The sequence below is a fragment of the Podarcis filfolensis genome, assembly GCF_964270895.1.
Source record: "Podarcis filfolensis genome assembly, chromosome: 15".
Taxonomy (NCBI): Eukaryota; Metazoa; Chordata; class Lepidosauria; order Squamata; family Lacertidae; genus Podarcis; species Podarcis filfolensis.
Genome location: NC_139618.1, coordinates 40,471,758 through 40,495,076, shown reverse-complemented (window position 1 = coordinate 40,495,076; position 23,319 = coordinate 40,471,758). Strand labels below are relative to the sequence as shown.

At 43.7% G+C, this 23,319-nt stretch overlaps 2 protein-coding genes and 1 long non-coding RNA gene across 4 annotated transcripts in view; 1 reads left to right on the top strand and 2 right to left on the bottom strand.

Annotated features, from left to right (window-relative positions):
* Nucleotides 1-1,826, top strand: part of BNIP3L (BCL2 interacting protein 3 like) — a 14,166-nt gene extending 12,340 nt beyond the window's left edge. For both annotated transcript variants that reach the window (XM_083589131.1, XM_083589132.1), the window contains exon 6: nt 1-1,826. This exon is cut by the window's left edge and continues 761 nt beyond it. The gene's annotated coding sequence lies outside the window, so the exon portion shown is untranslated.
* LOC310750701 (uncharacterized protein) overlaps nt 1-23,319 on the bottom strand; it is a 735,887-nt gene that overhangs the window by 380,000 nt on the left and 332,568 nt on the right. The window lies entirely within an intron of this gene.
* Nucleotides 1,677-6,503, bottom strand: LOC310750768. Its single transcript, XR_014542252.1, has 2 exons — nt 5,806-6,503; nt 1,677-5,384 (listed from the first exon to the last, which is right to left on the bottom strand). It is a non-coding gene; the product is annotated as an uncharacterized lncRNA (long non-coding RNA).

The window sequence follows — 23,319 nt, the reverse complement described above, 5'->3', positions numbered from 1 at the left end:
TATTCCTTAGCATTTTACTTAACAAAAGGTTTCCTTTTAAAAGTAGTTTAACTTGAAGTATTTTTGAAGTATTTAGACTCCGTGTAAAAGGAGATTTTACTTGTTTTGGAACCACTTGCAAATTTACAAATAGATGATTGTTTCAGTAGCTGCTTGAGGCATACTTCCTGGAAATAGTCTTGCAGTTGTGTAAAACACAATTTATGAAGCTCTGAGCTGTCTTCTGTGGTTGAGTTTCATTACTCCCATTTTCCATGGTTTATTGTTGAATGTCCCTTGGCAATACCTGAAATCCTAAGGTCCTTAGTGATATCTTGTATAGCTAGATGGGAATCTTGCTCATGGGAACACTCAGCCTTTTCCTCCTTCAGATACACTTTTTTTTCCAAAATGTGAAGCTTAGTTCCAAATGGTTTCAACACATGTGGGCAGACGAATGCCCCTAAGTAGATTTGTATTGGGTTTTGGAACATGTAGCATGATTCTGAAGGATAGAATGCTTTGTTTTATATCTATATAATATGATATGATGAACTTTAATACTGCATATTTAGGGAACCATTACTAATTTTAAAACTAGTGAAATTCCATTGAAATAGAATGTATTAGATTGACAGCAAAAACGCCCAAAATTTAAGTTGGTGAACCTTTGGAAACAGGTACTCTGTTTTTCTCTTTGCATCAGATCTCCAAGTAGGCAGTGTAAGCAGGTGGCCAATGCCAGCGAAAATAGTCATGAAGCAGAGTGAATAAGCATGAAATCCATTTCTAAAGTATATTTGTTTCAGTCTTTGTTTCTGTAACACAACATGCTTATTTTATTTTTATTTTTTACTATTCTGTGGTAACATCTGGGTTTCCCTTTGCCCCCCCCCCCTAGGCTTTGAATGATAGCACTTGTATTACTTGCAACTGTGTATTTATTTCCTGTGTGGATATGGGGATATTTTTGAAGTGATGAAACATAGTAAGGAGTTTAAAACAATAACATCAAACTGACAAACCTAGCTAGGGTTAAAAGTCTGACAGTACTTTCAACATTGGATATTGTACCCTGTTTTGTAACACAATTGCAACATGGCATAATGTATATTAAATTGGGACCATGTTTGTTTTAAAACAAAATAAAGCTTCGCTCCTTTCCAGATTACATGATAATTAATCTGCAGAACGCTGTGTGATAAATTATCATATCTATATTTTGGGACTTCTGTACTATTACTCAAGCAGCTATGAGATTGAAATTGCTGGTGGAGAAATACCATTGGCGTTTTAATATCTGATCACTGTTGGGCTGTTGTCATGTAATGATACAAAGCAGTATTTATTGATATGCAACTACAAGCCTGAAAGACCATGACTTTTTGTTGTTCTATGGAATGGACCAGATTATTATTAATTTGAAAAGGGGTAGTAACTATAAAGCTTTGCTAATTTAAATATTGTTAAACAGCTTTATACCTGTTTACAGTTGGGGGAACTGCAGGCCTTGTTATTCAAATGATCAGTGAGAAAACCGGGCTTGAAATATTTGTACATAGGATCAAGCAGAAATGCATAAACTCGCACATTAAAGAAAATGCAGAGGGCTGAACTGCAACACTAAGAAAACAATACACCTATTTACTGTTCCTTTTTTAAAGTGAAGACTTAAACTTTGGAAATAACTTTTAAAAAAAAAGACGCATCACTGAAATAATTGGAGTTAACTGAGCCAAAGTAATGCATTCTTCATATTTAGTTAGCACTTTGTAACATTATTATACAGTTTACATGTATAAGTTGTAGCTATAAGCATTTTGTGCCATTAAAGCTGTCACAAAACTTGAGTTTCTGCTGGTTGCTTTTTACCAATTATTTCCACCCCCCCATAAGAATTTTTGGATAACTGATCATTGTGCATGTTGGATACATTCTTGGGACCATGTTATACTATATATTTTTAGGTGTGCATCCACTTTAGGTACATCTAAACATGTAAAGGATTAATGTGACAAGAACATGACTCTAAACATGTATTATGTAACTCTGCTTGGTGATGAGCTGGAATTGGCTCCATCACTTAGAGCATACATGTTTGGTTTGCTTGTCTGTATTGTGTTAAACTGCCCCAGTGCGTATTCTGACTTGAGGCATTTTACCATGAACTGCTTGTTGTTTCAGAACAAATACGCTTATTGCTTCATTTTATATTCACCTGACAAAGAGCTCCCAGAACTTCTCAAAACCAACTTTCACATGTGGTTGAAGTGACTTTGCATCCTCATTCAAAGTTTTGCTCAGTGCTTAGAGCTGGCATGTCTATCAATTTTAATCCAAAATGTTCACAAAATCCTTTATGCTGATAAAAGGAAAGTGAAATGGTTTGCACACACATAAAAAAATACTGGTAATGTTTAAATCTCCTTTATTTTCCCCTGTGATTATTTCCTCATACATTGACTTGAAAGTGACATTTTTCAGATTTAAGATTATTTTCATCATTGCAATAATTTGCTAAAATTTCATCTAGGAGAAGAATGGAAACTGGACTGATCACTCTGAGACAGAATTAGTGGTGTTGCTAAGGTATGGCAGAATAAAGGTAAAGGTACACCTGACCACTAGGTTCAGTCGCAGACGACGCTCGGGTTGCAGCTCTCATCTCGCTCTATAGGTCAAGGGAGCCGGCATTTCTCCACAGACAGCTTCCGGGTCATGTGGCCAGCATGACTAAGCCGCTTCTGGCAAACCAGAGCAGCGCACGGAAATGCCCTTTATCTTCCCGCTGGAGCAGTACCTATTTATCTACTTGCACTTTGATGTGCTTTCAAACTGCTAGGTGGGCAGGAGCTGGGGTGCAGCAAGTTTCTTACTTCATTCTGGAAGTGAGTCTGAATTGAATTGTTCCTTCACAGCTTGACAATGTCGTCGGCATGAAATCAGGACGCAGATGTTGTGATCAAGACAAAGTTATTGAACAGATTGTTAGTCCAGGACTCTTCAGGCTTCTCTGTAACAAGCATTTCAGCATACCTGAATGCACACATGTGCAAAGTGCATATAATTTCATTTCTATAACTTTGATGGTAGCACAAAGTGTCCTCCTCACCCACCCCCATTTTGGCACTAACTGTTGAGGTCAAGGGTTGTGGGAACATACTTTCCTGCTCATTTTTTATCATAGCAGAATGAGGAGCTTTGGTGTTTCTCTTGAGATCTGGAAGCACATTAAAAAAAAAAAGGGTTGTATCCATCTAATTCGTTGCACGTGTAGAATGACTTTTACAACAGTGAAGGAACTTGCTCCACCCCCACCACCCCCCGGTGCTTTTACCACCAAATCTGCTCCAGAATGGAACCACCTGGAGCAGATTTGGGGAGTCCTATGGCTCCCTCGGCCAGTTAAGCGAGATGAGCACCGCAACCCCAGAGTCATCTGTGACTGGACTTAACTGTCAGGGATCCTTTACCTTTACCTTTTTACAGTTATCAATGGTTAAAATCACTGTTTGTTCAGGAGAGGAATCATTTATTCTGGTCTGGCTTTACATGATACATGGAGACCTCACCAAGATATATTCTTGGTATGGAGGAAAGATTGCTCAGTTCAACATGAACATACGAAACTGAGCACTGGAGTTTCTGGCATTATCTTTGTATGAGCAGTGCTTGAGCAGAAACATTTCCTATCACCTGCAATCCTTAACATGAGATACCTAAAAGCATGTTCCTTCACATGGTTGGAGATATAATGTTGGCACTTGCCTAAGATGTTTCCTTGACTCCAACGCAACTGGAGAAGGCACTTGTTCCTCATCCTCAGTATTAATAGCTCATCAGCAGCTTCCAACGTACACCAGTAAACTCGAGGTGTCTCACAAAGCAGTCGGCACAAACCCTTTCCACAAGTGTAGAAGGAGCTACTGTACTGCTGGTGTCGTACACAGCCCTGTAATTGCTTATATGCTGATTTGCAGGTTTATCTGCTTCCTTTTACAAGATCCTGGCACACAGTTCTATGTCCTGCAAGATTAGAGCTAAAAATACACTAACCAGGAAGATCCCATGAAAAGTGTTCCTAGCATCCTATTAGTTCTTGATTAGTCAGCCATGGGACATGTAAAGGATGCTGAGTAATTTCCTCTTGGACTATCTAACTTCCTTATTGACATCAGAGTGAGTGACGTGAGATGTTAGGTGACACTTTTAATACTACAAAACTAGATTACGATTAGAATTGTGAAAAAGCATATCCTTTCTTTTAGGAGATATTTCCAGGCTTTGTAGAGGCAGCTCTTGTTCTTGCAGATTGATGCTGGGGCTCCTTAATTCGCTTCAAGATGCTGCAGCCCATAGAACCCAATTCTGTGAAAGGAAGTAGTCATGGCCACTTGTTTTGCTGAACCAAATGTGACTTGCTTTTTTTGAGAAAGTAAATGCATGAGCTACAGTTCATTTTCTGTATGCGTTTTGTGACAATTTATCAGACGTGGGAAGGATCTGCCTTTTTCTCCGCTTGCAACAACTGATTTTTGTCAGCCTCTTATTTCAAAGAAAACACAAAATGCTACAGTGACCACCAATGGAAGCTGCCAGTATTTCCCCTAGATCAGATGTGGGGGGAACTTTTTTTTGGGGGGGTGGATATTTCCTGAACTACAATTCCCATCAGCCTTAGCAAGCATCGCCAATGGCAGGGGTGATGGCAGTTATAGTTTAGCAACCTCTGGAGGGCTAAAGGTTCCCCATACCTGTTCTAGAATGGAACATTCTGGGAAAATAAAATTACTGTTGCTAACTCTCTCTGTGTATGATATTTATTTCATTTCTATCTCCTTTAATATATATAAAAATATTTCTTAGTGTGCAGAAAATGGAAAAACAACAAAAGTTACAAAATTCACAATAAAACCTATAAGGATAACACTATTCTTCCAGTGCAGCTCCTCACTCTGCCCCCCTGAAGCTCCTAGTGCTCACCAAAATGCCACCCATCTTGATCTCACCCAGCTCACAGATAACCTCCAAACACTCACAAGCAAAGATTCCTGGAACATGCTGACATCAGCCTAGTCTCTCGCTCTAGGCTTGCTTCGATGGGCAGCCAGCAAGGTCAATGGATGGGTGTAGCCAAGTGGAGGCAGGGAGGGGCAGTTGCCCCCCCCAATCAATAAAAATAAAAATGCATAGCAAATTGAGATTCTGCCCCTCCCCCCCCAAAAAAAATCCTGACTATGCCCGTGGAGCTGCCCAGAGCTGTCTCCCACTCAGCACTCACCTAGCTGCACTGCATGCACCCAGTTCCAGGCTCAGCTGGTTTGGTGAGTTTCCCAGGGGTGCCAAGGTTGGCAGATAGGACACCCTTCCACTCAGGGCATTCTCATGGTTTTTGCATGCGTTTCCTCCAAAAGAAACAGAAACAAATGTAATGAAGGGCTATAAATGGTGGGGCACATACCAGGTTCAATCTCTGGCATATTGAGTTGGGCTGTAGAAAAGACCTGTCTGAAACAACAAAGAGCAGCTGCCAGCCAGTGTTGGCAATACTGTGCTAGAGAGCGCCATGGTCACACTTGGAACATCAAAAGCAGCTTTATACCAATAGTTGCTACAAAACATGTGAACTGAAGAATGAAACAAATTAAAAGATTAAATAATGAAAACAATGGAAAAAAAGTAATATTGAAAATAATTGAAATCTCTTCCCCACCTTTTGCAGAGCTCTAATTTCTTTTTTTTGGGGGGGGGGGGAGATTGGATGTAGGTTGATAAATTACAGCTTGTAAAATGAACTGCTGACATGTTAATTCATAGTTTTATCACCTGCAGCATGGTTCCGAGGTAGAAAGGTTTATAAAATCTGGTTCTCCTTGTTCCAATGGGTTGGGCAAGCAGGAAATGCTTGTCAAGCTCCTTTTAATTTCGTGCAATGTGGGAGAGCCTGCCCTTGTGTCCACCAAGATCTTCCGCACAAATGGCTGCTGGCACTGAGGGTGGGGTGGGCAGGGAGAGGAAGCGGCTTAGCAGAACTGAGAGGTTTCCGCTTCCCTGTGGAATTTCTTGCTGGATTTCCTGGCGTGAGGGTTGGTAGGCACAAAAGCTTTCGCCATTGGGTGGGATTGCAGTGGGCTGACTAGTGATGTCACTCAGGAGGCCTTGCTTGTTCCTGAGCTTTTCCAGGCTGGGATCTGACATCCTTCGATTGAAAGAGACAAGAAGGGCTTGGTGCTGAAAGGTAATCAGCCCCCTTCCCAACATTAATCTTGCAGAGAACAGGACCACTTCAGAGCTTAAGCCAGAACACAGCAGGAATAAAATTAAGAATGACTGGCTGGGAAACCCAGGGGGGAGATCTGGTTGCAGGATTTCCTGACTTGACAGCACAGCTGCTCCCCACAGAATTTTTCCTTGCAGTTTGTCTCTGGTTTGAACAAAGGTTTCCCCATTGTTCAGGCTATACAAATATGTTCTCTGCTGCACATTCTCTAGATCCTCATTCCTCTTTGTCTTCCCTGATCAGCAGGTACTATCTTGGTCACATGCAGAATATCTGGCCCAAAATGAGGACAAAGATTTGCATAAAATTCACATATGCTGATTTATATTTATATATGCAGATTTAGAAATAATGACTACAATTTAAATAAAAGCATAATGCTATAGAGGGGAAGACTGTGACCAACTGACACATGTGCATGCTAAGTCTGCTTTGTTGTTGTTTAGTCGTGTCCGACTCTTTGTGACCCCCTGGACCAGAGCACGCCAGGTGCTAACAATGAAATAAATAATGTCAAATTCAAGGTCTCTGTTCCTCCTTATGGTTCTTTATCTTTAAACTAGACTTGGACCACAAAGCCTTTGCAAACAGAGGACGGCCCTCTGAAAGCTCCTGAAATACCAGGCTGCCCTTTGTAAAATAGGACACATAACCATCCTAGTGTGTGGAACTTTATACAGTCAAATAACACCAGTAACATGCAAGAAGGAGGGTTTTTTTGCAGAAGTGCCAGAACCCAAAAGCAACCCCCCCTAAAGTGGGGAATCTGAAGGGGGAGTAGCAATAGCTGAATGAGAACTGCCCCTGTGGTCACAACGAAAAGCAGAAAATGAGTGTCATGGGAAGAGGATGTGAGATGGTATGGCTGGCTGACTAGCTGGAATGCTGAACAGAAGAACCCCATACTGCAACATTTTGTTGCAGAGCCCACTTCTGATTGAATATTTTCAGTTCTGAAAAAATAAATATGCACATTGTAAACTGGCATGTTAGGGAGAAGGGTTCTAATTTAGTTTTCTACATGCCTAGGACTTTGGGGGATGGGTGAATAATGTAATCACGTGAGCTCCCCCTGCAGTCTGGAATAGTGTGGTTCAATCACAGGTTTACTGTGTCACAGATAATTAGGCCTAAGTCTCAGCACATTCACTAGAACTTACTTCCCAATAAGTATGTTCAGAACTATGTTCTAAGGAGTGCTACTTACACACTTGTTCTAGGCAGCATCCTATGTGGAAATAAATACCCATCAGAACTACTGGATAGCACTGATCCTGGAACTGGGTGTAGAGTACTTTCTCTGGACACTGGAAGTAATCTCTCCCAAGCAAAGAGGGATTATTTTTTTCAAAGGATGATACAGAGGAGCATAATGCAGAGATCCCTAATCTTAAGACAAGGAAATCTCTGGCGATTATTGACAGCATCCTGTGACCTCCTATGGCGAGTGATGAAAACACGGTTGGTAGGTCACACATGACTGATATTTAATGTTGGCAGGCAGTGAGCCAAGAAACTGTAATGATGTTCTCTGGAGGCCATACTGTGAAATCAGAATGCTGTGCAGACAAATGATGCATGATTCTAACTGGGGCCTCTCTTAAGAGCTTCCAGAGATTTCAGGCTGCACCACAGTCTGGCATCAGCATTAACATCCTCTCCCAAGGATCAAGTTGCCACAGGGCAGAACTAGCGCCAAATGGCTGAAATGGTAAATTGGTAGATTTTTATTGAATACTAGGAGAGCAATTTGACAATGGAGCCAGTTACCAAGAGGGGTGGCAAGTTCTCCTTCACTGGAGATCTTGCCTACCACCTCAAGTGTGTGGTCACCAGGGCTGGTGCAAAGAGTGCTGGCGACATCCTGAGCCAAGGTGTTGGCCTTGATTAGGCTGGTGATAAGGCCAAACTCCCCACAGGCTCGGGCAAAATGACTGATGAGTCTCTGTAGACTTCCTGGGAGTGATCCTGGTGATCCTGGGAGTGTGTTGTCAAGGCTGTGGTTTGTTTAAACTATAGTTAATGAAGAAAGGTCAGGTTCATCATAAACAGTATATGAACTATCGTTTAAAAAAATCCACAGTTCAGATGTTGTATGGAACCGTGGTTTGTTTTAAAGTGAAAATGGAAGCTCTCGGTTTGAAAGAGAGGGAGAGGAGTGGGACACTGCACAAGTTCAAGGCTTGTTGCAGCTCACTTTCATAAAAGGACGCCTTGGTTTCTCATTACACCTCAAGTGGGCCTGTTACTTAAGATGCAACTATAGCAGGACATAGGCAGAAAACTAAGGCGAGCCAATCAGTAGAGAACTAGAAGGAACACAAGGAGTGGGAAGTGATCAGTTGGTAAGAAGCGTGCAAGCTCAAGCAAAAGACTCCAGGTTGCTGTGGAACCAGGGTACCTGACCTGTGACCCTTCAGTTATTATTGGCCTTGTGTTCCCATCAGCCCCAGCCACATGGCTAATGGCCAAGGACAAACGGGAGCTGGAGTCCATGTCCTCTTTTGCTCAACATGCCCATCCGGGCGGATTTTTACATTTTAAAGGAAATGTCTGCGTTTGGGGGTTCTTGTGGGCTCAGGCTGCTCTGCACACTGCAGCCGCTGCCAGCCTAAGCCGGGCAGACCCGTGCACCTGTGTCTGCACGCCTCTTTACCTGGCTTGGGCTGGCAGCAGCTCAGGCTGTCCTCTTTTTTGTTCTTCAAGATAAGATATGGCAACCCTACTCAGGAATCAAGAAGACAAGAAATTCAAAAATATCGGGAAATGTTTCTTAAAAGCACTGTAAACAGGTCAAAACATTAGCAGGATTTTAAATACACTTGTATTATAACAGAAAGTACAGATAATCTAGAAATATGAAAAATTGGAGAAGTATTGATATGCAGTTGAAAATAGAATTAATAGGACCCATGGTTGGGATGGGAGGGAAGTCATGAGAGTCAGCGTAATCTCAACATGTGGAATTTTTATGATATTATGATGTAACTCTATTTTTTCTTTCTTTCTCATTTGTTATTGTTTTTTTAAAAAATATATTTATTTTATTTTCATTTTTGAAAATCAATAAAAATCATATTTTTAAAAAACAAACATATGGCAACCCTAGGTGGTCGGTTACCTTCCTCACAGGTGGAGCCCTGCAAAGTGATCAAAGCCCCCTGTTGAATCAAAGGTGTTTTCTTACTGTAAAGGTTCAAGCCTTAGTAGGTACTAAACAAGTGCTTATAGGGTTGCCATATTTTGAAGGGCAAAAAAGAGGACACATAGAATTGTAAAGTTATAGGGGACTCCGAGGGTCATCTAGTCCAACCCGTGTGCAATGCAGGAATCTCAACTAAAGCATCCCAAATGCTCCACATGCCTTGGAGCAGGCTGCGCAGCTGCAAACTTCCTCGTGAGGAAGCAGGTCTGCCACCCTCGCCCAAGCGCAACGGGGGGGGGGGGGAGTGCGCCATGGGAACTCCAGACCTCCTCACATTGGCAGGGGCTTAGGCTGCTGCTGCTGCCAGTCTCCCTAATTTTATTGGCTCGAATATGGGGGGGGGGGAGAACAACTCCCAGGACCAACCCCCCAAAGACCGCCCCCTCAAAGATGAACACCCCAAGATCACCCCCATCACAACTCCCATCACCAACCTCCCCAAAGACGCATCTCCCCACAGAACGACCTTCGAGACCCCCCCTCAACGCCTCCCCCCTCCCCCCGGAGCCCCTCTTAAGTGGGGGGCCTCCTTCCTCTGTCTTTGCCCCCCCCGCCCCATGAGGAACAACCTATGTACCCCAGGGTGCAGGAGGAGGGAGGCCCCGCAGCCCTAAATGACCCCCCCTCCCTCTCCCTCTCCCCCCCCCCCACTTGGGGCTCCCTCCCCGCCAGCAGAGATGGGGAAGGAGGAGGCACCCTAGAGGTAAAGTAAAATACTTTCATAAGCACATCCGGATTCCCCTCGAAGCAAAGCGGGGCAAGGCAGGCTGGAGAAGGAAGGGGAGGGGGGAGGCCAAGCGGCGCTCCGAGCAGCCGGCAGCTGGCCAAGCAACAAAGCGGTGCTCGCTTGGGAACCGGAAGCGGCCGCTTGTAGCAACTGTGCTGGCCGCAGGGAGGAAAGTTTGAAAGGACGGCGAGGAGAGGGAGGAAGACAAACAAAAACCCCAGACATGTTGTCATATTTTAAAAATCCCCCCCCCCCAAGACAGAAATTTTCACCCTGAAAAAGAGGGCGGGTCTGGGGAAATCCGGATGCATGGCAACCCCAGCTTTTTCCTTTTTTTCTTTTTAATAAAAAAACCCTTCCTTATCGAAACCTTTTGAAATTGAAAAAGAATAGATTAAACGGTAGTGATTAGACGTGCATGAAAAAGAAGCCTAGCGGTAAGAATGTGCAGTTAACTTGGCTGGCAAAAATAATAATAAATGTGCCATGTGAGGGAGCAAGCATGAAGAGGGACAGATAATTTTCCAGACAATAATAATTTTAGATAATTTTAGAAAATAGTGGATCATTGGAAGGAAATGACACCCTTGTTTGAAAAGAATTAATAGAGAAGCTGGCTTGAAATTGTGTTCTGCTGGTGATGTTGTTGATCACAGGGCGCTGGAACCGAGGGGTGCTGGTTAAGGCAGCTTCTCTAGAGCCAAGGGAGAGATTAGCCAAATGCGATAAGTTAGAATGAGGGAAAAGGGAACAAAATGGACTCCATTTAGCAAAAGCAGTATGTATGAAATTGGCCAACTATACCCTCCAGGGTAATTGATTAATTACTCTCATTGTATTAACTAGCATATTAAGTAAGGTTTGGTGCACTAAAAACTCATTAAGCAAAGGCAACTGAGGACAAGTACAGTGTCCCAATTCAACTGGTCTTCATCAAGGATGCCAGCAAAGGTGCCTTGCATGGACTGTCCCAAGTCACCTGGCCTGCACTGCAGTTGGATGGACAAGAAGTGGCCTCCTGTGAGCCATTGTGCTTCTTGCTGAAGTGCCCTGACCCTAACCCAGCTGAAACTAAGGCCCCATTGTTCTGCTGTATTCAGTGTAGGGGAGAATCCTGCCCTGACATCATTAGTGCATTGTTCAAGCCGTTAATAAATAACAAGAGGCTGTTTAGTTAGTTGTCCCAATGTCCCTTTGGCTTGGCTGCCTTACTGGCTCGCAGACCCCTGGCTTCCACAGCAGATCTTGAGCCAAACATTTCCCCCCATTTTATGTTATGATGGATTTAAGCAAAATGTTGACACTGAAACCAGCTAATAGAGATTGAAACATTTATGTCCCCTAAAAGAAGAATTATAGCTAAGTGGTAGAACATCTGGTTTGCTTACAGGTCCCATTTTCAACTTCTCCAAGTAAGGCTGGGGATGTCTCAGTCTAAAATGGTGAAGAGCTGCTGCTGATCACTGTATTCTGTCTGAGCTAGATGTGTTAAATGTATGTACTGTAAGCAAGATCACCTAAGTAATGCAGATGGAATCCAGAGAGAAAGCTTCTGATCACCTTTTATGGAACAAAAACAGTGTATAATTTGGGGAGAAAGGAACAGAGAGGTCTTGGCTTTCTCACTTCAGGCCTTGTACAGAGCAGAAAGACATTCAACCAAACATACAAATGAAAACTCCTGAACTACTCAGCCAATCAGAGCACATGCTACCTCAGTAAACATCATGCCACTCTGCCTAGTTGCTAAGCAACACCTCTACTCACCCTCTTGGTTAGTTCACTTTAACACTAACAGAATGAACTCTTAAGTTATACACAGTGATCTCTGCTGCTGCACTTCCAACAGATATAAGCATCCAATGTTAGTCATACAATTCTACAGAATGACATTTCTATCAACCTTTCAGGGCTGGTGTCAGGTCCTTGTCAGGGGCACACATCCCAGCAGGGTCCCACTGCTGACCCTGGAAACTAGAGAGACCATGAAAATGAAAGGGCAATATCAACAGCAAGGAGGAGGAAATGGAGCTTCTGAGAGTGGGGCTTACCTTGATGACATCTAGCCCAATTCCCCCACCTAAAAACCCAGAGCCAGATGAAATATTAAGAAGGCATCTGGAAGGGACAAAATAGAGATGGAGATTTACCAGACACAGCTCATAGTAAACTGAGTATTAGAGCATAGATAAGAGGTTGGAACACTTTTGTTTGATGGTTTGATTCCATATACATATTGTGAGTATTGGGATGTGATGGCCTCATTCTGGGTCACCTATCAGAAGTCTTGTTGTTGTTTCCCACCTAGGACTGCTTGGATGAAATTCAAAGCCAGGCAGGGCATTTCAAATTGGCATTAATTACACATAATTAATTTCCAATGCTGGGAGCATAATCCATAATGAATTATGCATGCAAGATCTGTAGCTACTCTTTCTGTTTGGGAACTGATCCTCTCTCTGTGTATGTGCCTGTGTATTCTCAAGTTAACTCCTAGTTCCTAACCTGCTTTAGAAGCCTGTGATTTAAGCAGAGGGAATGTTGCTTTCTTGTTATTAAATAACTAATTATTTTTTTAATAAACTACTCAGTCGTAGTGCACCTGCTTTTTAAAAGTTGAAATAGAAGGCACAGCTGCTTTGATAAAATCTGGCAGGATCAGCAAGACTAGAGTGCAAGTCTACCCAGTGGCGTAGCACGGGTTGTCAGCACCCGGGGCAAGGCAAGTAATTTGCGCCCCCTAACCCGTGGATTTTAGTAGGGGCATAGAGCTGCGAGTGCGAGCGCGCGCCCCCCAGATGTTGCGCCCGGTGCGGCCGGCCCCCCTGCACCCCCCATGCTACGCCACTGAGTCTACCTTCTTTGCAAGTAGTGAAATGAGGTTGGTTCTTTGTGCATAAGTACCCAGGAAAAGCCTGGCTTCTGGATCCGGCTAAAGGTCCACCTCATTCATCATCATGTTCTCTTTGTGGCCAATCAGAAGCCTGCAAGGAGCCTACAATCAGGACTTGACCATAACTGCACTTTCCACACTTGTGATTCCCAACCACTGACATTCAGAAGTCTTCTGCCTCCAACAGAACATAGGCATTGAAGCATAATGGCATAATTTTCAATATTTGCAAGATGTATAAAGAGATATGTGTATGTATATTCTACATTATTTGAAGGCAGAAACTCCTCATAGTGGAGTAAACATGCAAGTGATAGAATCAACCATGTTTCTATGGAAACAGCTCGTGAGTATTCAGTAAATCTTAACTTGCATATCTATTTGGAAGTAAATTCCATTGATTTTGGTGGGATTGTTTTTAAATAAGTGTGCATATTGTTTCCTAGAGATTCCTACCATTCTCACACCAAAGAAAATGTTTCTTTGTTTCCCCAAGAAAGGGAATTATTATCATATAAAGACATACTCCGAAACATGTCTAATTCCGCCTCCCATTTTTTCCAACCGCACAATATCTGCTTTCCAGCTGCACCAAACTTTTCCCAAAACAACTGGTCATTATTTCCATATTAGCAAAGGAACAGGGTCCTCTAAGGGCAGCACGGCAACTGTGAGGGTGCAGGATAGTCAGATGGTACATACAGCTATTCTCCTGAGAAGGGTAGAGCCAAGGGGCTCAGGAGGAATAGCTGGGGGCGGGGGGGGGGCACTGCTATCACTGCTGGAGGCAGTTGCCCACTTTGCTGAATGCTAAAGCCGGCTCTGGCAGGAGGCCCACTCGAGGAGGAGCCCCCACTGTGGGAAACTTGCCTGCAAAACCAGGTGTGGTACAGATGTCAACCCCCCTCCTGGTGGCATTTTAAGAGGCCTTTCCCTGTATCTCAGAGCTGTGCGACGCCTGTCAGGCCTTCTGAACAACCCGCATCTGAAAGAGCTTGCTCATTTCTTCACCAAACTGGCTGTCTGCCTGGGAGGCAAGACCCTTTCGCTACGGTGAAGAAGAGGACAAAAATGAGAGGAAGGCTCAGCTTGACAGATACTGCAAAGGCCTTGGCTTGATGACTGGTTACCAAGGCAACGAGGCTTTCCTTGGAATAATTGCTTGCTACGCAGACAACACCTGCCCCTCCCCCCCAATTTTGTGTAGAAAGCTGCCCTGTTTCGTTAGAAGATGCATAATATGCCACATATAAAAATCTCTGCATCACATGTAAGCAAGGCTACACGACTGGTCCTCTTAGCAAAGCATTAGGTGGCGGGATCTATTCATATACAGTGGTACCTCTACTTACGTTCACCTCCGGTTATGTATTCTTTGGGTTATGTACGCGGCAAACCTGGAATTTTTTTCCCGGATTTTGCCGCATGCACATGCACAGAAGCGCACCTCTGGTTGCGAATTCCTCAGGATCCGCCCAGAGCTCTGAAACGGATCCCGTTCGCAACCGGAGGTACCACTGTACATTCATGACCCTAGTTCAAGATTGTCCCATAGATCTGGGACGAATGAAAAGAAAATTTCTTCTTTGTTTTGTTTTGTTCTTACTAATGCAAAATATGTATGACAATTTCCTGCCCTATATGAGCCCCGTACAAAAGACCTTAAGCGGCCCACGATCATATCAAAACATAATAAAATGTAAGAAAGTAGAAAATGCTACAGTGGCAAGATTAAACTTGATAGACTATGTGTGGGAGTGTCCCTTTTTTCCAGGGACAGTTCCAGATTTACAGATGCTGTCCTGGTTTCTGATTTGATCCCGGAATGTCCTGCTTTTCCTTAGGACATCCCTATTTTCAGCTGAGAAATGTTGGCGGGTATGGAGTTATCAGACCCCAAGCCATCTGAAGGGATGGGAAGTTTTTTAATGTTTAATATTTAATTATGTTATTATAGGTGTTGGCAACTGCCCAGAGTGGCTGGGGCAACCCAGTCAGATGGGCGGGGTATAAACAGTAAAATTATTATTATGGAATGCAGTAGGACATTGGAGGCTATGTGGTGTCTTTCTATTTGTGAAACGGGACTTCTGGTTTCTAATTCTTCCTCTTCAGACCCCACAAAGCACCCAAAATCAGTTTCCTTCGGAGCAGACCTAGGTGTTATGCAAGGGGCTGTGGCTGGGGGGGGGGGGGGAGAGAGACGGGACAGGAAGGAGAAGACCCTTTGCCTCAGAGGATACCCACTTGCACTATGCTGCCTGTCACCCATAGCATACTTACTGCATCAAAATAAAAACCCTTTGACATCTATTTTGCAATTTATTTATTTTTAAGAAGAAAAGGAAATGATAGTAGTAAAACTGCAATTATCTGTGGAGGATTTTGGTCTAAGAGGGGCTATCGAGGACGCCTCTCCCCCCTTCCCAACAACACTTTAAAAAGCTGCCACTCTATCTAATATAGGTCTTTGATGAGTATTTTGTTGGACATTCTCTTATAAAGGAATCCCAATTCCTACGGGGTGTGCAAGACTCCTGTGGAAGAACCTTCATCTCAAGGGCAATTTAAAATTTATTGGCTGCATTTACCTGAGAGTAAGCACCATTGAACATAATGGGGCTTTTCTCAGTAGACATGTATAGGATTACACACAGTGGCAGTTAGGGTTGTCATGTGTTTTGGGAAACTTCCAGACTGTTTCTATTTTTGGATAGGATTCAATCGCATCCCGGCAAATTCAGACTGTGCAGTTATAGTTGGTTGGGAGGCTTCATGCAACAAGCCCCCCTCCCGCAAAGACCAGAATTTTTGAAATAAGGAAAGTAATGGGAAAATGCACTGGGAAATCACTTGCTTTAATGGTGTCCAAATTCAGACTTCAGAGTAAAGCTCCTCCGAATGTTTCCTTTAAGAAGAAGGGAATTTCATTTCCTCCCAGGCACATTCTGCAGCTATTGCTATAGTAACTTCTTACACTCCTGGGTTCATTATGAATGGCAGTGGCGGACGCGCCCCCCCCTCCCTGCACAGAAGCTCTATTCACACCCCACTGGCTGAAACATGCTTGGAGGGCTGTTTTTCTTTTTAACCATGGAAAGAACATTGCTTTGTGCCTGGGGGCCTCGCTGTGGGAACTCCCTCCCGGGGGGGGGGGGCTCATGCATGTTATCAGCAGTTGGAGAAGGAGGAGAAAGGGCAATTTTGGATCCCTTTCTGCAGTACAGGGGATGCTTCAATGCCCTGTGGAGTTTTGCAAGGCTGAAGAAACCAGTTACATAGGATTGATTCTCCTTGATTCTCATTTTAGTGTTTAAAGAGCCTGTTGCCTGCCACCAAAAGAGATGACTTATTATCTGATATCTGTGACTGGGAAATCACTGTCTTTTGGGGACCCCTTGACAAATTTTGTGGTCTGGCATCCCTACCAATATATGACAAGCACCCACTATTTGTAATTTCCAGAAACTATTGAAGACAAGCTTCTCTAGCTGGATGAGGGGAGGTGGAAATTAGGTCTGTGCCTTGGGTGTTTATTTGTATTGTTTTAAAGCCATATTTAGTCATTTTAATGAGTGATTGTACTTTACATTGAAAAATATATATGAAAAGGCCTTTAGCTGACTGAGCCTTTTTCTGGCTTAGTTTAGTCCAGGTTCAACTCCTAAGCCGTCGGAAGGCAATTCTATATAGGGAAGGTTTTTTTAAACGTTTAATGCTTTATTATTTTTGTTTATATGTTGGAAGCTACCCAGAGTGCTGGGGCAACCCAATAAGATGTGTGGGGTAGTTAAATTATTGTTATGGAATGGGATGTCCCTATTTTCATCAGAGAAATGTTGGAGGGTATGAGAATCTCAGACCAGCGGGGGAATGTCTCTTCTCAGCCACAACCCCTCTCAGCAAGACAAAGGCGCCTCAGGATGTCAAGCTGGGGTGGAACTGAACATGGTGGCTGCAGGGCTTCAATGCCCAGCATCTCCTCCTCTGCCTCCTCCTGGCACCACCGATGGTGGGAGGCTGCTTCTGCTCACCTTCCCCTCCACGGCAGCAGCAGCAGGAGAAGGAGCTGGACACTGGAGCTATGCTGTGTTTGCTCTGCGCTCAGCTCTGAAGAAGAAGACGACTTTGGATTTTATATCCCGCTTTATCACTACCCTAAGGAGTCTCAAGGACACGGGTGGCCCTGTGAGTTAAACCACAGAGCCTAGGACTTACCAATCAGAAGGTCAGCGGTTCGAATCCCCGTGACGGAGTGAGCTCCTGTTGCTCGGTCCCTGCTCCTGCCAACCTAGCAGTTCAAAAGCACGTCAAAGTCTAAATAGATAAATAGGTACCACTCCAGCGGGAAGGTAAACGGCGTTTCCGTGCGCTGCTCTGGTTCGCCAGAAGCAGCTTAGTCATGCTGGCCACATGACCCGGAAGCTGTATGCCAGCTCCCTTGGCCAATAAAGTGAGATGAGCGCCGCAACCCCAGAGTCGGCCATGACTGGACCTAATGGTCAGGGGTCCCTTTACCTTAAGGAGTCTCAAAGCTGCTAACATTCTCCTTTCCCTTCCTCCCCCACAACAAACACTCTGTGAGATGAGTGAGGTTGAGAGACTTCAAAGAAGTGTGACTAGCCCAGGGTTACCCAGCAGCTGCAGGTGGAAGAGCGGGGACGCAAACCCAGTTCACCAGATTACAAGTCCACTGCTCTTAACCACTACACTACACTGGCTCTCACTGGCTCTGTGCTCAGTCTCCTCAACATTTGGGGGGCGGTCCCTTGCCAAAAGATATTGAAGGGGCCCCAAACAGCTCAGCCCCCAGGAGCTGGTGTCCCTGCCCCAGGACACACTCCTCACTGGCGCTGCTATGCTTCCTCTTTGCCTGGATGGAGGGTAAAGTGTGCACGAGTGTGTAGAAATGGGCCTGCTGTACAAAGAAATGTGTAGAAATGGGCCTGCTGTACAAAGAAATGTGTAGAAATGGGCCTGCTGTACAAAGGTACAGTGGCCCCTACAAAAGATGCCCCCATAGAAATGTGGCCCTCAATCTGAAAAAGGTTCCCCACCCATATACCAGGCAGTTGAGGAAAGCAATATGGAATTGGAGGTGCAAAGGTGTGCTATCTGCTGTAGCTTCCAGCAGAGCTGAATGCAGTCAATGTGTTCCTTGAAACATTGGTTGAATTAAAGTCACAGCAGCAGAAAGCAGACTGGACTGCGAGTGGATGCAGTGAAATACCCCTTCCTCTTGGTTCATGTGGGAACCAATGACACTGCAAGCAATAGCCTCCAGAAGATCAAAAGAGATTACGAGGCTCTGGGCAGGAAATTGAAGCAATTAAATGCACAAATTGTCATCTCATCTGTCCTCCCAGTTGAACGACGTGGCCCAGGGAGAGAGGGAAAAATAGTGGAAGTGAACAACTGGCTTCGCAAATGGTGTAAACAGGAACGGTTTGGATTCTTAGATCACGGAATGCAGTTTCTTGAAGATGGACTTCTGGCAAGTGATGGGCTGCACCTCACAACGGTTGGGAGGAATGTTTTTGCAAAAAATCTCAGAAACCTCATCAGGAGGGCTTTAAACTGACTAATGTGGGGGAGGGAGACAGTGGTCCTGAAGGTAGGAGTCTATCAATTGATGAAGATGATCATCCAAATGTCATAGACCAAATGGAGCAAACAGCACGCAGACCTAGTGGTGGGAGGAAAAAATCCTTAAATAAGAGACACGGGGGAATGATTAATGGACTTCAATGTCTGTACACTAATGCGCAAAGCATGGGAAATAAACAAGATGAGCTTGAGCTCTTGGTGCAGCAAACTAAATATGACATAATAGGAATCACTGAAACCTGGTGGGATAAGTCCCACGATTGGAATGTAATAATGGAGGGATACAATCTATTTCAGAGAAACAGGCCAGACAAGAAAGGAGGAGGAGTGGCGTTATATGTCAGGGATGTGTATACCTGTGAAGAGATCCAAGATTTAGAACCTCAAAGCCAAAGTGAGTGCATTTGGGTCAAAATTAAGGGAGAGAAGAATAACAGTGACCTCATTGTGGGAGTTTACTATAGATCCCCAAGCCAAACGGAGGACATAGATGATGCCTTCCTGGAACAGATGGCCAAGCATGCAAAAGGAAGGGAGATAGTAGTAATGGGGGACTTCAATTACCCGGATATTTGTTGGATGTCAAACTCAGCCAAGAGCATAAGGTCAAACAGATTTCTCACTGGCCTTGCAGACAACTTCATTGTCCAGAAAGTGGGAGAAGCAACAAGAGGAACAGCCATTTTAGATCTGGTCCTAACCAATGTTGATGACCTGGTTAGTGGGGTAGAAGTGGAAGGATCATTAGGCGCGAGTGATCATGCTCTTCTGAAGTTTACTATACAGCGGAAAGGAGCAGCCAAGCATACTAGGACACAATTTCTCGACTTTAAGAAAGCCGACTTCATAAAACTTAGGGAAGTGCTGGGTGACATCCCATGGACAGTAATACTAAAAGGAAAGGGAGTTCATGATGGCTGGGAGTTTGTTAAGAGGGAGATAGTAAAAGCACAACTTCAGGCAATACCAATGAGACGGAAACATGGAAGGTGCCTAAAGAAGCCAGGGTGGCTATCTAAAGAACTTTTAACTGATTTAAGATTAAAAAAGGATGTGTACAAAAAATGGAAAAGGGGGGAAACCACCAAAGAGGAATTCAAACAAATAGCCAGCACGTGTAGACACAAAGTCAGAAAAGCTAAAGCACAGAATGAACTCAGGCTTGCTAGAGAGGTTAAAAGCAACAAAAAAGGCTTTTATGGGTATGTTCGTAGCAAAAGGAAGAACAAAGAAACAGTGGGGTCACTCAGAGGAGAAGATGGTGAAATGCAAACAGGGGACACAGAAAGGGCTGAACTCCTCAATGCCTTCTTTGCCTCAGTCTTCTCCGATAAAGAAAACAATGCCCGACCTGAAGAATTTGGAGCAAATGATTCAGCAGAGGAAACACAGCCCAGAATAACTAAGGAGATAGTACAAGAATACTTGGCTAGTCTAGATGTATTCAAGTCTCCAGGGCCAGATGAACTGCATCCAAGAGTATTAAAAGAACTGGCAGATGTGATTTCAGAACCACTGGCAGTCATCTTTGAGAATTCCTGGAGAACAGGCAAAGTCCCGGCAGACTGGAGGAGGGCAAATGTTGTCCCTATTTTCAAAAAGGGGAAAAGAGAGGACCCAAATAATTACCGCCCAGTCAGTCTGACATCAATACCAGGGAAGATTCTGGAGCAGATCATTAAGCAAACAGTCTGTGAGCACCTAGAAAGGAATGCTGTGATCACCAATAGTCAGCATGGATTTCTGAAAAATAAGTCATGTCAGACGAACCTGATCTCGTTTTTTGACAGAATTACAAGCCTGGTAGATGAAGGGAACGCAGTGGATGTAGTCTACCTTGAGTTCAGCAAGGCATTTGACAAGGTGCCCCATGATATTCTTGTAAAGAAGCTGGTAAAATGCGGTCTTGACTATGCTACTACTCAGTGGATTTGTAACTGGCTGACTGACCGAACCCAAAGGGTGCTCATCAATGGTTCCTCTTCATCCTGGAGAAGAGTGACTAGTGGGGTGCCACAGGGTTCTGTCTTGGGCCCGGTCTTATTCAACATCTTTATCAACGACTTGGATGATGGACTCAAGGGCATCCTGATCAAATTTGCAGATGACACCAAACTGGGAGGGGTGGCTAACACCCCAGAGGATAGGATCACACTTCAAAACGACCTTGACAGATTAGAGAACTGGGCCAAAACAAACAAGATGAATTTTAACAGGGAGAAATGTAAAGTATTGCACTTGGGCAAAAAAAATGAGAGGCACAAATACAAGATGGGTGACACCTGGCTTGAGAGCAGTACATGTGAAAAGGATCTAGGAGTCTTGGTTGACCACAATCTTGACATGAGCCAACAGTGTGACGCGGCAGCTAAAAAAGCCAATGCAATTCTGGGCTGCATCAATAGGAGTATAGCATCTAGATCAAGGGAAGTAATAGTGCCACTGTATTCTGCTCTGGTCAGACCTCACCTGGAGTACTGTGTCCAGTTCTGGGCACCACAGTTCTAGAAGGACACTGACAAACTGGAACGTGTCCAGAGGAGGGCAACCAAAATGGTCAAAGGCCTGGAAACGATGCCTTATGAGGAACGGCTAAGGGAGCTGGGCATGTTTAGCCTGGAGAAGAGGAGGTTAAGGGGTGATATGATAGCCATGTTCAAATATATAAAAGGATGTCACATAGAGGAGGGAGAAAGGTTGTTTTCTGCTGCTCCAGAGAAGTGGACATGGAGCAATGGATCCAAACTACAAGAAAGAAGATTCCACCTAAACATTAGGAAGAACTTCCTGACAGTAAGAGCTGTTCGACAGTGGAATTTGCTGCCAAGGAGTGTGGTGGAGTCTCCTTCTTTGGAGGTCTTTAAGCAGAGGCTTGACAACCATATGTCAGGAGTGCTCTGATGGTGTTTCCTGCTTGGCAGGGGGTTGGACTCGATGGCCCTTGTGGTCTCTTCCAACTCTATGATTCTATGATTCTATGATTCTATGAAATCATTTAAGCATTCTGCTACATGCACAAACCCTGATTTTGCATGTTTTGCATAGTGCCAGGTAAAATCAAAAGCTACATGTCCTCCATATGGATTTTTTAAGAATAAATCTTTGAGCCACAGTGATCATCAGCGAGTTTGCTCCCTGAACTTTTCTTCAAAACTCTTTGATTTTTCATTCTGGTCTTGCTTGGTAGTGAGTACAATATGGGATTTGGTGGGACAGGATGATAACATTATTTGAAAATTAGCCTTTAAAGTTTTATACATCTGCATTTTCTTTTGTTTGCGCTGCTAAACTGCCATCCTTGGATTTGTCTCTTTGACATTGATGACTTTTTATATGCCAAGGAATTCAGTCCTGCACCTGACCAGATTGCATGTTTACTCATTAGCAAAGCAAATAAGAAAATTGCAGAACATATGTTTGACATTAATCCAACTCATCTGCTTCTGAGACAAAAATGGCAAACAATTTAGTCCTTTTTTCCTCTCACCCCCATCGCTTACTTACAAGCTGTTGGTTGGAAACTATGAAATGTTATACAGTGTTTCTTTTTTAAGATAAAATGGTAGTTGAGTTTTCTGAGCTAGAACCCCATCATGTGTTCATTCATTTCCATGTGGAGAAACCTTCTAACCCTGTTAAGAATGAGAAAATTTCCCAATTTCTGGTGTGTGTATGTGTCTTCAGGCCTTTCTATATGGCCCGAAAGATTTTGCATACTGACATTCCTTGAACAACACCAAAGTGAACTGAAGAGCAGTATGCTATTATTTGCTTGGATATCAGAAGGGGCTGCTACTGATTTATTTCCATAGCCACAAGATGTGATTTGGGTAGCATAACCACCATAAACCTCATGTAGTCTTTGCCAGCTGCCGAAGCAATTAAGACCCTATAGTTAATTCAGCTACAATGGCAGGCCTTTGCATTGGATAGCTGTAATGTTTGCTCACATAACCACCTTGGTCGGGGTGGTCACTATGCAAGGAAAAAGAGGATCTTTGGATCTTAGTGGATGGTGGTCTGGCAGACCATTAGGAGAAGAAAGCCCTGTTTAGGGAAGTTTTTAAAGTTTGAAGTTTTATTCTGTTTTTAGTGTTCTGTTGGCAGCCGCCCAGAGTGGCTGGGGAAACCCAGCCAGATGAGTGGGGTATAAATAATACAATTATTATTATTAGGCAAATGTTAGCAAAGAGACATATTAACATTATATAATAGAATCTAATAACTAACTAATAAAGCCAATAATAACTAATGTGAAATATAAAGCTAATAACATAGGCAATAAGCAAAGCAATAACAGAGATATAATCACAGAATAGTTTCAGCTGCATGTCTTCCCCGGCCGTTGGAGATCCCTGGTGCTTCAGGCGGGCAGACAATTTTTCACTTGGGCTCACAACCTATGTTCACATTACAGAATTCATATACAGAATTCATATCAAGATCTCAATGTCTTATCAAACTGCTGTCTCTTATATAGTTTATAGAGGGGGTCCTGTGCCAAGCCGATAGCAGGTGGTAATGCTGTAATCATTTCCCCATACTTTGAAGTCGGCACCTGAGTGGGCCCAGGGCAAGGTCAGCCTTCGCTTACGTTCCTTCTTTATCTCTGCAGCTGGTCCAGAGCA